A 5143-nucleotide genomic window follows, 5' to 3' on the forward strand; every position below is an offset into this window, starting at 1 on the left:
TACTAGCATTAGATCAGACTTAGCTTCGTATGGGCTTACGGATGTCTGGAGGGAGATGCATCCTACTGCGAAATATTATTCTCATTACTTTGTAGCCCATCAGTCTTATCAAAGATTAGATTACCTTTTTCTCCCTACTTACCTGTTATCCCATTGAATTAGCTCTAAAATTAGACAACTCTTATTGTTGGATCATGCCCCGATTTTTCTTGTATTACATTTTAAAGGCCTACCAAAATAAAAAAAGATGTGGCGACTTAATGAAACTCTTGTAACTCATCTTGAGCGCAAACAAAAACTTTCAGACATATTGTCTGAACATTTTCTAATTAATACAGACTCAGATATCTCCTCGTGCACTGTTTGGGACGCACATAAAGCAGTGATAAGGGGACATCTGATTGCAATGGGCTTATATGTTGAAAAATAGCGAACGATGACTATAACCGATTTGCAGACACGTATACTCCAGACATCCTTGACCAACTGGATCTTTTGAGAACTGAGTTGAAAAATTTAAAGAATGCATTTACTGTGAAACTTTATCTTTCAGCACATTATAGACATTATGCACATGGTAACAAAGCCTCTAAATTTATGATGGCTCAAGTATGGAAGAGAAAGTCTTTATCTTATATTTCTTCTATCCAATAATTTCTTGCTAGCTCCTTACATACAACTAAGAAGATAGCAGATCGTTTCTGCGAAGTTTATAAACAACTATATAATGTAATGGCCGGAAGGAGGTGAAGGGAAAGTGAGCCCTAATCTACCCACCGCCCTGTCCCTGCCTACTTGCAACGACTCGCCCTAGGCGACGAGGTACAACTGGGCGGCGGTCCCTACGCTGTCTAAGTGCACAGGAAAACAAACAGGGAACATGCAAGGGAAGGGGCAGTAGCCACGGAACGCCACGAGGAAACGGAGCGGCGAACGGACAGTCAGGACCAGGACGAAGTGAGTACACCCAAGCGGGCAAGGAGACAGAAGCAAGCCAGGGGCAAAGCAAAGCAGGTCAAGCAGAACTGCAGCAAGGCAGAAGCACGGCAGAAGCAGGCTGGAGCAAGCAGCAGTGGGGCCAGGAATCCAAAAGAATTACAAGCACTGAGGGAGAGAACAGGGCAGGTAATAAAGGACAGGGGGCGGAGCTAACTCCGACAGACCAGGCCGCGATAGGCTCTCCCACTCCTGAGCCTGCCACCCTGGTTGGTGGGAGATGGTGTCAGTCGAACAGGTCTGGCCTCAGGTGTGGATTGATTAATCCCAGGAGTATACCTAGATGAAGTACCTGGCAGATCCCTAACAGTACTCCCCCTTTTATGAGGGGCCACCGGACCCTTACTAAGGGGACCCGGTTTAGTGGGGAAGAGAAGGTGGAACCTCCTGATCAATACCCCAGCGTGAACATCACGGGCAGGTACCCAAGTCCTCTCCTCCGGCCCGTATCCTCTCCAATGGACCAGGTACTGGAGGGAGCCCTGGACCATCCTACTGTCTATAATCTTGGCCACCTCGAATTCCACCCCCTCAGGGGTGAGAACGGGAACAGGAGGTATCCTCGAGGGGGACCAGGACGGGGAGCAGCGTTTAAGGAGGGAGGCATGGAAGACGTCATGTATGCGAAATGATGGGGGGAGCTCCAGACGGAAGGATACAGGGTTGAGGACTTCAATGATCTTATAAGGTCCAATAAATCGGGGAGCAAACTTCCTGGACGGGACCTTAAGGCGCAAGTTCCTGGACGACAACCAGACCAAATCCCCGACGACAAACCGGGGGTTAGCAGAACGTCTACTATCCGCCTGAATCTTTTGTGCGCTCTGGGACGCCTCTAGGTTCTTCTGAACCTGGGCCCAGACGGTGCACAGTTCCCGATGAACATCCTCTACCTCAGGATTATTGGAACAACCAGGGGAGACGGAGGAGAATCTTGGGTTAAACCCGAAATTACAGAAAAACGGGGAGACCCCTGACGAGTTACTGACCCGGTTATTCAAGGAAAATTCAGCAAGGGGAAGGAATGAGACCCAATCGAATTGACAGTCAGAGATGAAACACCTTAAATATTGTTCCAGGGATTGGTTGGTCCTTTCCGTTTGGCCATTAGTTTCGGGATGGAAGGCGGAGGAGAAGGACAGATCAATCTCCAACTTTTTACAAAAAGCTCTCCAAAATAAGGAAACAAATTGTACCCCTCTGTCAGAAACGATATTGACTGGGGCCCCATGGAGACGCAGGATGTGTTTCACAAACAAAGAAGCTAACGTCTTGGCGTTAGGTAGCTTCTTAAGGGGCACAAAGTGGCACATCTTGCTGAAGCGGTCGACTACCACCCACACCACCGACTTGCCCTGAGATGGAGGCAAATCGGTGATAAAATCCATGGAGATATGGGTCCAAGGTCTCTGGGGAATGGGCAAGGAACGTAGTAGGCCCGCAGGTCGGGACCTAGGGGTTTTGGACCTAGCGCAAACCTCACAAGTGGCGACGTAAGCCCTAACGTCTTTAGGCAACCCAGGCCACCAATAGTTTCTGGTAATGAGGTGTTTGGTGCCCAAGATGCCAGGATGACCAGATAGAGCGGAGTCATGGTTTTCCCTGAGTACCCTCAGCCGGTATTGCAGGGGAACAAACAGTTTGTCCCCAGGGACGTTCCCGGGAGCTGCACCCTGATCAGCCGCGATATCAGAAGCTAAATCAGAATCCGTGGCAGAGACGATTATACCAGGGGGTAAAATACAAGCAGGATCCTTCTCAGAAGGAGGATTGGCCATGAAACTACGTGACAGAGCATCAGCCTTAATATTCTTGGACCCAGCCCTATAGGTAACCAAGAAATTAAATCTGGTAAAGAATAGTGCCCACCGAGCTTGTCTAGGATTAAGCCTCCGGGCCGATTCTAGGAAAACCAGATTCTTGTGATCCGTAAGGACCGTTACCTGGTGTCTGGCCCCCTCCAGGAAGTGGCGCCACTCCTCAAAAGCCCATTTAATGGCTAGAAGTTTGCGGTTGCCAATATCATAGTTACTCTCCGTGGGCGAAAACTTCCTAGAGAAGTAAGCACAGGGGCGGAGATGGGTGAGGGAGCTGGTACCCTGGGACAAGACGGCCCCCACTCCCACCTCGGAAGCGTCAACCTCCACAATAAATGGCTCCTCTTGGTTGGGCTGAATCAGCACGGGGGCCGAGATAAAGCACTTCTTGAGGGTCTCAAAGGCCTGGACGGCCTCAGGGGGCCAATGGAGGACATCAGCACCCTTGCGGGTAAGGTCCGTAAGAGGCTTAGCGACGACCGAGAAGTTGGCAATAAATCTCCTGTAATAGTTGGCGAACCCTAAAAAACACTGTAACGCCTTAAGGGAGGCAGGTTGGACCCATTCCGCCACAGCCTGAACCTTGGCAGGGTCCATGCGGAATTCATGAGGAGTGAGGATTTGCCCTAAAAATGGTATCTCCTGTACCCCAAAGACACATTTTTCAGTCTTAGCAAACAGATTATTCTCCCGAAGGACCTGGAGCACCTTCCTGACATGCTCCACGTGGGAGGACCAGTCCTTGGAAAACACCAGTATGTCATCAAGGTACACAACAAGAAAATTACCCAGGTACTCTCTCAGGATTTCATTAATAAAATTCTGGAAGACAGCAGGGGCATTACACAACCCAAAGGGCATGACCAGGTATTCGAAATGACCCTCGGGTGTGTTGAACGCAGTTTTCCACTCATCCCCCTCTTTGATGCGGATAAGGTTATATGCCCCCCGTAGATCGAACTTAGAAAACCATTGGGCTCCCTGAACCTGATTAAAAAGATCCGGAATCAAAGGAAGTGGGTACTGGTTCCTTACGGTGACCTTATTCAGGTTACGATAATCAATGCACGGCCTAAGACCACCATCCTTCTTCCCCACGAAGAAGAAGCCAGCACCTACAGGAGAAGTCGAGGGGCGAATGAAACCCTTGGCCAGGCATTCTTGGATATATTCCCTCATAGCTTTACGTTCAGGACATGAAAGATTAAATATCCTCCCCTTAGGAAGCTTGGCACCAGGCACCAAATCGATAGCGCAATCGTAATCTCTATGGGGGGGCAACACCTCGGAGGCCTCCTTAGAAAACACATCGGCGAAGTCCTGAACAAACTCAGGAAGCGTGTTTACCTCCTCCCGGGGAGAAATAGAGTTAACAGAAAGACATGACATAAGACATTCATTACCCCATTTGGTGAGATCCCCAGTATTCCAATCAAACGTGGGATTATGCAACTGCAACCAGGGAAGGCCTAAAACCAGATCAGACGATAATCCCTGCATCACCAGTACAGAGCACTGCTCCAAATGCATGGAGCCAACAAGGAGTTCAAAAACAGGAGTATGCTGAGTAAAATAACCATTAGCAAGGGGAGTTGAGTCGATTCCTACTACAGGGATAGGATAAGGTAAATCAATACAAGGCATCTTTAGAGACATAGCAAATTCCGCAGACATGATATTAGCAGATGACCCTGAATCCACGAAAGCACTGCCTGTGGCAGCCCGGCCAGCAAACGAGACCTGAAAGGGAAGCAAAATTTTATTGCGTTTCACATTAACGGGAAATACCTGTGCGCCCAAGTGACCTCCCCGATGATCACTTAGGCGCGGAAGTTTTCCGGCTTCTTATTCTTGCGCCTGGGACAGGTGTTCAGTAGATGCTTGTCGTCCCCACAGTAGAAGCAGAGACCATTCATTCTGCGAAACTCCCTACGTTGTCGAGGGGACATGGAGGCCCCGAGTTGCATAGGTACCTCCGAGTCCTCCGTGGAGGGGCGAGGAGACGGGACCTCGGGGGGGATCGCAGAAAAGTCAGAGGGGAGCACACTGAAGCGTTCTAGCTGACGTTCCCTGAGACGTCGGTCAAGTCGTACTGCTAGGGCCATAACCTGGTCAAGGGAGTCAGACGAGGGGTAGCTAACCAGCAGATCCTTCAGGGCGTCAGATAATCCTAACCTAAACTGGCACCTTAGGGCCGGATCGTTCCACTGAGAAGCTACGCACCACTTCCTAAAATCAGAACAGTATTCCTCAACCGGTCTCCTACCCTGACGTAAGGTCACCAGCTGACTCTCGGCTAAGGCAGTCCTGTCAGTCTCGTCGTAAATGAG

This window comes from Rhinoderma darwinii, chromosome 4, assembly GCF_050947455.1.
Source record: "Rhinoderma darwinii isolate aRhiDar2 chromosome 4, aRhiDar2.hap1, whole genome shotgun sequence".
Classification (NCBI taxonomy): Eukaryota; Metazoa; Chordata; class Amphibia; order Anura; family Rhinodermatidae; genus Rhinoderma; species Rhinoderma darwinii.